At 37.6% G+C, this 9108-nt stretch overlaps 1 long non-coding RNA gene across 3 annotated transcripts; it reads right to left on the bottom strand.

Annotated features, from left to right (window-relative positions):
* LOC146477055 (uncharacterized) lies at window positions 1-7628 on the bottom strand. 3 transcript variants are annotated; one of them, XR_014865517.1, is made up of 6 exons: window positions 7131-7628; window positions 5473-5524; window positions 4445-4629; window positions 3578-3677; window positions 1933-2004; window positions 1-1700 (listed from the first exon to the last, which is right to left on the bottom strand). It is a non-coding gene; the product is annotated as an uncharacterized LOC146477055 (long non-coding RNA). The 3 variants fall into 3 exon arrangements; XR_014865516.1 differs by lacking the exon at window positions 5473-5524; XR_014865518.1 differs by lacking the exons at window positions 5473-5524; window positions 7131-7628 and having other exon boundaries at window positions 3578-3690; window positions 4445-4942.
* Between the last annotated feature and the right edge of the window lie 1480 nt (window positions 7629-9108).

The following is a 9108-nucleotide window of genomic DNA, read 5'->3' as shown; positions in this document are numbered from 1 at the left end:
TGATGGTAATATTTGATGCCAACTGGCTATTCCTTTATTTGCAATATTACGCAGGTAAAATACCCTGTCACCATGCTAAAGATTTCATTCCTTCATTTCTACGATTAAGAAGTGTCATGTAGTCAGTCAGCTAAGGAGAAACATTTTTTCTTTTTCACCTTTAAAAGCCAACCACTTCAAATGCTCCAAACGATTTTCAAAAATACAAAACTATTCAAGGAACTCAATCTTGCTGAGAGGTTAGGGTCAGGGTTTGTTAGTAAAAAAAATGCAATAGTGACCATGCACCATTTTGGCATGTTCAACCTTTTAAGCTCCAATATCAACATACATTTTCTTCTCACTATTCTCCGTATTTTTGTCATGACATTAGGAGTATTTGTCAAAAGATGAAGACCTTTGTCTTTGGTGGCTATTTCCGTTTTTTATCATTAGCTGAATCCTTGAACAAGTTGTGATATTGTGGAGAGAATTTGCATGCTTGTCACTATCTCGTCTTAATGGTTAAGGGAACCATCCCAAAATACTAGAAGTAACTATAATATAATAATATAATAATAATATAATAATAATAACCTTTATTTACCCTCGGCAGTGTTTATAGCACAAGTGCTAGTGGGGCCGAGCATTAAACCTCGTAAAGAAATAATATAAATTGAAAATAACATGGTTAAAAATCCCAACTGGCAGGAGGCAGACCAGCTGGCTATTTACAAGCGCGTCTGAGGAGTTGAACTTGGGGCTACCGAGAAACAACTCCAGCTAGCGGTCAGAGCGGGACTTGAACCCGGGACCACCGGATTCCAAGTCCGGCGCCCCAACCACTCAACCACGCTACCTCTAAACATTCTGCTCAAGGGAGTCAGTAGATATAATCCCAGTTGGTTCATGTTAATTACACAGGAGTTGGCACTCAGTGGTTTATGCAAAAGGTAAGTGTGACTATTTCTTTTGACCAATTTAGGAACCGGTAATAAAGATATGGAGTGTTTTCATTCACATGACTACTGGCTATATTGGTTTAATGAAACAAAAGAAAGTATTTGCATAGAAATAGAGTTCAATTCCCAGAGGTTTAAGTTGGGACACCAACATGGCCGCCATTTCTTTGTTTTGGGACACCAACATGGCCGCCGTGACATCATGTGAAAACACTCTATAATATAGTAAAATGCTACAATAATTATTAATCTTCCATCGAAAATCAAGGCTGCTGGCTACAGAAAACTTTAAAGGAGCCCCAAAAGGCCAGCAGCTGAGAATTTCAGAGTCCAACCTGTGAAATGTTAGAAGTAAGCAACCTTACACCAGTAAGCTAACAGCCTTGATCATCAGAAAGCCACTGGACAAAATAATATACTTCTCACATGCAGAATATTTTCTTGAGACACTTTTGGCTGCTGAGGCCTCATAAACAACCAAAAGTGTCAACGAATTTCTTTGCTGTAGTTGAAAAATACCCGAAACCTTGTCCTCCATCTCAAATGCACTACATCCAGCTCTTCATAAGTTGATTGAGGTTCAGCTCAAGCTATGAGAGTGCAGTCGTATCCAGGAGTGGCATTCTCTACCTCAGTTACTACATGTGAAAGTGGTTGGCTGCCAGGGCATAGATGATGCAGTCCTCATTTGGTATGACCTTTTCTCTTTGCACTCAATCATACATGTATATGTTTTGGTTGGCCCTCCAAATATCTGTCCTGCAGAAAATGAGGAAATAACAAGAATGCCATCAAATGTGACAAGATTTAAATCCACTTGTTTATCCAAATGAGGTTGTGGTTATTGTGGTGTCTGTTTCCTGAGAGCATGTTTTCCATTTTTTATAACCTTACAATGTCTGGAATAACCTAGAAAAACAAGATCAAAAGACTAACTTGAACTTTGGACAAATATTACTATGCTTGGTGATACAAATGAACTTTTCCCTACCATATGCTTTCCACTGACTGGTTATCATTCATGAAAGAGCATCTGACAACTGTTCCTGGTTGCTGTTGGTGGCTGTGAAAAAAGCACAAGAATTTAAGGTATATAGCAGCCATAAAACATTGGGTTGAAAGAAGGGAAAATGTACAAGTAGTCACAACTCCCGCTCTAAAGCTTATAGTCTTCATGACAGCTTGGGCATCTTTATGACATTTCTGGGACTTTGTAGCTTTTATTTTAACACGGGACAACTAGTTAACTGGAGTCCGTTTACAAAATCAGGTATCCACAAGCACAAGAATGAAACTCTCCAGAATCACACTTGCTCTCCAACAAAGGAAAAGTAATTTTGCACACTTCCTCAAATCAAAGGCTCCTGTGAGCCAACTCGTGAATGCAGATGACACATAGTAATTGAAACTTAGACGGCTACAGAAACTTCCTTGAAAGCTAAAAGAAATTATATCTTTGCCCGATTAATGTAACGAAAAATAACCATTCTTGTACTATAAAAATGATTGTCAAATTATTCTCTACAGATTGAATAAGATTATTCTGATGCTCTGATCAAAAAAAAAAATCACGTGTTTTTTTATTCAAAGTTCATAGAAGCACGCCATGTGCAGCTACGTCATGCAAATTCGTGTCCGATAGTCCGGGGCTACTGGATTTTGCGATGGGGCTAGTGGATTCTAACCATCACTTGTCCGATGGGCAAGTGAAGTTTTTTTGGGAATTAAAATTACAAAATTACTGTAGGGCAAGCCGATCTCACAAGGGGAAATCTTTGTTCAACAAAGTATCGCATTACATTTCATGCCCGACATAAATGCGTGAAATTTTTCCTTTGGAGTTCAGTACACGCAATCCTCAAGTAAAAATAATGAACTATGACAAGCTCTTGGTAAATAAGAATTATTTATCGACCGCGTCCTTTTGCTTTCCCATAAATTACCAGTTAACATTTTTTCCCTTTGAAACCTCTATGAAAAATGACAAGATCTTAAAGTGTTCATTTCACCAGAAATTTGCATAATTTTGTTTACGACGTCAATGATGCGTGACATGGCACGTTCCGCTTTCGCGTGAAAACTGACAAATTAAATTATTTTTTAATTAAATTATTTCTAAATTGAATTATTTTTAATTCTTAAAAGAAACCGCTTTTTGTAGAAAAAACGAAAAAAACCTATAACTTTGCTCAGATTCAACGAAAAATCTCCATTCTTACACTAAAATGATTGTCAAATTATTCTCTACAGAATGAATGAGAGAATTCTGACGCGTCGTGAAAAAAATTGTCACGTTTTTTTTTTTTTCACTAATTGAGTTTATGACCCCGGACTTTCTGAAAAACTAAAAAAACTTATATTGAATAAGAATTTCCTGATGCGCCGTGAACAATAAATGTTCGCGTGTTTTTTCCACTAATTGAATTTAAAACTCATTCACTGCGCACGCCCGAAAGTTAACGACAAAACCGATCGACCGACCAAGTCAACAGTCAGCTATTGCTATAACTCGTTCATTGCGCTACGCGCATTCACGAGTTAAAAATGGCTTAACCTGCTTCCTGGTCCCTACAGCATCCTTTAGAAAGGTCTATTTTACAGTTATGACAGCCACACGCAAGTCAAAGGTCACTTACATGCATGTGCAATTTTCTTTCTTTCTGGGTGATCCCCTTTTGGGCCTCTTCTTTGGATTTCTCAACCTTCTTCACTTCTCCATTCTCTAGTTTGTACTAGCTGAGAGACAAAACTTAAGCGCACTTATGAGTGAACACAATAAACTTAACAGACCTCAACAAGAAAACAAAAACACTTGGCAATGCTGAAATTAAAGAAAATAACCATATTGCACTCAAAATACAATCAAATGCTCCTGTCAGCCAACTCATTTGTGTAAGGCACGCCATATTGCGGGAATGCATTATGTATAAACATTTACACAATTAAATTACACATGCAACCCGATTCCTTCCGATACCTGAGGCAACGCAAAAGTGACCATGTGCATTCTCTGCTGGTTTTCCATTGTTGCCATTCGACAAAGGGACGTCCTGTTTTTCTTCCGAGAACCTCCATATTCACGAGTTAAAAAGGAGATTAAATCCTATATGGGGTCTATCATTTTAATCCATGTGACAGATTTTGTTCCGTATAAGGCCAGTATCAAACTCTCTGTTCCTGTATAAAGGGCATTTATTCAGTTCTCACAGGCCAATTTCTACATTAAACACTGCATACTGAATAAGTGGGAAACTTTTACTGCCTGAGGAAAGGGATGTTTAAAAAAAAGGACCTAAACCCAGAGTTGGGTAGAATGGCCCACAGCATTCACAACTCTTGTTGTGATGTGTGGACACGTCCAAAGCGGGAATAGATGCACAATGAGAAATATTCTCTATTCTTTAACATCACAAACCACAGACAGTAAAATGCCCTCTGGTCCTGCAAACAGTGGTCAGACATTTGGTATGCTATATGATACAACTCTTAGAAAAAACACTCACATATTGTAGGCAAATGCCTTCTTGTATTTGAGGTTTCCCTCTGGAGATCTTCATTGTACATCTCAAATTTCTGGCAACTTGTCTTCTGGTATTTCTATTTTCTGGCAACTGTTCTCCTGATGATTCTAGTTTGAGGAAATAGCCTTCGGTGCACTTATGAGAGGAGGCATGTAAACAAATGAGGCCTTAAAGTAAAACAGGAATGTAAACACATGACAATGCTGAAAACTGAACTAACTGTACTTGTAATGCATAATATAAGGTTTACAATGCACTTTCACTTAGTTGTTGCAATGCCTTGTTTGCAGGGCAGAAATTGCCATTGTCAAAGTGAAAGATCTAATTGACAACTAATTTGATACATGAATCCATACTGCTTCTGTTCGACATTTCTGTGCATAGATCACTATATCTTTAATCCCAAAGATCAACAATGTTATTCTCCTGTCTCATCACTAGAAGGTTTTCCATAACAAATTTAGGCCCTAACTTGTGTTTGAAAATGTTACATGTGTTGGGCAAAGCAATCTAAGCATCTTGTCTTAAATCTTAAATTCATTCAGTGAAATTCATAAAATTTAAACTGTTGCTTCCTGTATTCTCACTACCAAGACATTTGCCAGTTAACTTTCCAAAACAGGCCATGCACTTGCCAACTATTTTGAGGTTGTTTTGCTTCAACTGGAAAATTTTTCACCACAAATTTAATTCAGTTATTAAAAAAATCTCCATGTTTTACCTTCAATGTTATACAAAAAGTTCAATATCTCTTTTTTTCAATATTCTCATTCAAAACCAGTCTAACAAAGCAATCTAAACTTCTTGTCTGAAATCCTAACTTTATTAAGGAAATTAAAAAAAAAAAAATATTACATCTTATATTCTCACTGCCAAGACATTTCACAGTTAATTATCACTTTCTGAAAAAGACCATGCACGTGCCAACTATTTTGTGGTTGTTTTGCTTCAAACTGGCAAATTTTTCAAAGCAAATTTTATCAGTTATTGAAAAAATCTCCATGTTTTACCTGTATGAAGGGAATTCATTCAGTTCTCACAGGGCAATTTCCAGACTAAACACTGCATATTGAAAAAGTGAAAAAGCTTTATTGCCCGTGGAAAGTGATGTTTAAAAAAAATCAAAGCACCCAACCCAAAATTGGGAAGAAAAGCCCACAACAGTACAACCCTTGTTGTCAACTACGGACTAGCCAAAGTGGGAATAGATGCGCAATGAGACACATTAATTATCTCTTCATTAACATCACAAACCACAGACAGTAAAAGGCTCTCTGATCCTGCAAACAGTAATCAGACATTTGGTATGCTATACAATACTCATTAAAGGAACAACTCCAGAGGTGTGGTGGTGTAGTGGTTAGTACGTCGGACTTTCAATTAGAGGGTCGGTGGTTCGTGGCCAGGTTGGTCTCTTCATTGCTGTGTTGTTTCCTTAGACAAGAAACTTTGTTCCACATTGTCTCTCATCGCCCAGGTTATAAATGGGTACTGGAGACATACTGCTGGTGGTACTAACCCTGCGATGAACTAGCATCCCATCCAGGGGGGAGTAGCAATACTCCTAGTTGCTTCATGCTACAGAAACTGGGCTAAGCTACGGCCGTGTGGGCCACTTGGGCGTGAAGTGTGACTTTACCTACCTTTAACTCGGACACAAAACACTCATATATTGTAGGCAAACTCCTTCTTGTATTTGTGGTTTCCCTCTAGAGGTCTTCATTGTATATCTCAAATTTCTGGCAACTGCACAGTTTTCTGTTTTTTTTTCTATGTTTTGGCAACTGATCTCCTGATTTTTCTAGTTTGAGAAAAGCCTTTGGCGCACTTATGAGAGGAGGCATGTAAACAAATGAGGCCTTGAACAGCAAAGTAAAAACATGACATCCTGAAAACTGAGCCAACTGTACTTCTTATGCATAACTACTTAGTTGTTCGAATGCCTTGTTTGCAAGGCAGTCGTTGGCATTATCAAGTTGAAAGATCTAATTGACACTAATATTATTATTAATTTCATACCTGAATCTATATTGCCCCTGTTCAACATTTCTGTGCATACATCACTGTATCTTTTATCCCAAACATAAACAATGCAATTCTCCTGACTCAACACTATTGTATTTCATGTTACCTCTGAAAATTTGGCGGTTTTGCATGGTTGGCAATCGACAAAAAGGCGTCCTGTTTTTCTTCCAAGAACCTCCGTATTCACGAGTTAAAAAGGAGATTAACTCCTATATGGGGTCTATCATTTTCATTTTAATCCCTGTGACAGATTTTGTTCAGTATAAGGCCAGTATAAAACTCTCTGTTCATGTATAAAGGCCATTCATGATAAGTGTATAAAGGGCATTCATCATTCAGTTCTCACAGGCCAATGTCTACATTAAACACTGCATACTGAATAACTGGAAAAGTTTTACTGCCTGAGGAAAGGGATGTTTAAAAAAAAAGGACCTAAACCCAGAGTTGAGTAGAATGGCCCACAGCATTCACAACTCTTGTTGTGATGTGTGGACACGTCCAAAGCGGGAATAGATGCACAATGAGAAATATTCTCTATTCTTTAACATCACAAACCACAGACAGTAAAATGCCCTCTGGTCCTGCAAACAGTGGTCAGACATTTGGTATGCTATATGATACAACTCTTAGAAAAAACACTCACATATTGTAGGCAAATGCCTTCTTGTATTTGAGGTTTCCCTCTGGAGATCTTCATTGTACATCTCAAATTTCTGGCAACTTGTCTTCTGGTATTTCTATTTTCTGGCAACTGTTCTCCTGATGATTCTAGTTTGAGGAAATAGCCTTCGGTGCACTTATGAGAGGAGGCATGTAAACAAATGAGGCCTTAAAGTAAAACAGGAATGTAAACACATGACAATGCTGAAAACTGAACTAACTGTACTTGTAATGCATAATATAAGGTTTACAATGCACTTTCACTTAGTTGTTGCAATGCCTTGTTTGCAGGGCAGAAATTGCCATTGTCAAAGTGAAAGATCTAATTGACAACTAATTTGATACATGAATCCATACTGCTTCTGTTCGACATTTCTGTGCATAGATCACTATATCTTTAATCCCAAAGATCAACAATGTTATTCTCCTGTCTCATCACTAGAAGGTTTTCCATAACAAATTTAGGCCCTAACTTGTGTTTGAAAATGTTACATGTGTTGGGCAAAGCAATCTAAGCATCTTGTCTTAAATCTTAAATTCATTCAGTGAAATTCATAAAATTTAAACTGTTGCTTCCTGTATTCTCACTACCAAGACATTTGCCAGTTAACTTTCCAAAACAGGCCATGCACTTGCCAACTATTTTGAGGTTGTTTTGCTTCAACTGGAAAATTTTTCACCACAAATTTAATTCAGTTATTAAAAAAATCTCCATGTTTTACCTTCAATGTTATACAAAAAGTTCAATATCTCTTTTTTTCAATATTCTCATTCAAAACCAGTCTAACAAAGCAATCTAAACTTCTTGTCTGAAATCCTAACTTTATTAAGGAAATTAAAAAAAAAAAAATATTACATCTTATATTCTCACTGCCAAGACATTTCACAGTTAATTATCACTTTCTGAAAAAGACCATGCACGTGCCAACTATTTTGTGGTTGTTTTGCTTCAAACTGGCAAATTTTTCAAAGCAAATTTTATCAGTTATTGAAAAAATCTCCATGTTTTACCTGTATGAAGGGAATTCATTCAGTTCTCACAGGGCAATTTCCAGACTAAACACTGCATATTGAAAAAGTGAAAAAGCTTTATTGCCCGTGGAAAGTGATGTTTAAAAAAAATCAAAGCACCCAACCCAAAATTGGGAAGAAAAGCCCACAACAGTACAACCCTTGTTGTCAACTACGGACTAGCCAAAGTGGGAATAGATGCGCAATGAGACACATTAATTATCTCTTCATTAACATCACAAACCACAGACAGTAAAAGGCTCTCTGATCCTGCAAACAGTAATCAGACATTTGGTATGCTATACAATACTCATTAAAGGAACAACTCCAGAGGTGTGGTGGTGTAGTGGTTAGTACGTCGGACTTTCAATTAGAGGGTCGGTGGTTCGTGGCCAGGTTGGTCTCTTCATTGCTGTGTTGTTTCCTTAGACAAGAAACTTTGTTCCACATTGTCTCTCATCGCCCAGGTTATAAATGGGTACTGGAGACATACTGCTGGTGGTACTAACCCTGCGATGAACTAGCATCCCATCCAGGGGGGAGTAGCAATACTCCTAGTTGCTTCATGCTACAGAAACTGGGCTAAGCTACGGCCGTGTGGGCCACTTGGGCGTGAAGTGTGACTTTACCTACCTTTAACTCGGACACAAAACACTCATATATTGTAGGCAAACTCCTTCTTGTATTTGTGGTTTCCCTCTAGAGGTCTTCATTGTATATCTCAAATTTCTGGCAACTGCACAGTTTTCTGTTTTTTTTTCTATGTTTTGGCAACTGATCTCCTGATTTTTCTAGTTTGAGAAAAGCCTTTGGCGCACTTATGAGAGGAGGCATGTAAACAAATGAGGCCTTGAACAGCAAAGTAAAAACATGACATCCTGAAAACTGAGCCAACTGTACTTCTTATGCATAACTACTTAGTTGTTCGAATGCCTTGTTTGCAAGGCAGT

Source organism: Pavona decussata, unplaced genomic scaffold, assembly GCF_977016875.1.
Source record: "Pavona decussata unplaced genomic scaffold, jaPavDecu1.1 SCAFFOLD_72, whole genome shotgun sequence".
Lineage (NCBI taxonomy): Eukaryota > Metazoa > Cnidaria > Anthozoa > Scleractinia > Agariciidae > Pavona > Pavona decussata.
This window is presented reverse-complemented; position numbering and strand designations above follow the sequence as displayed.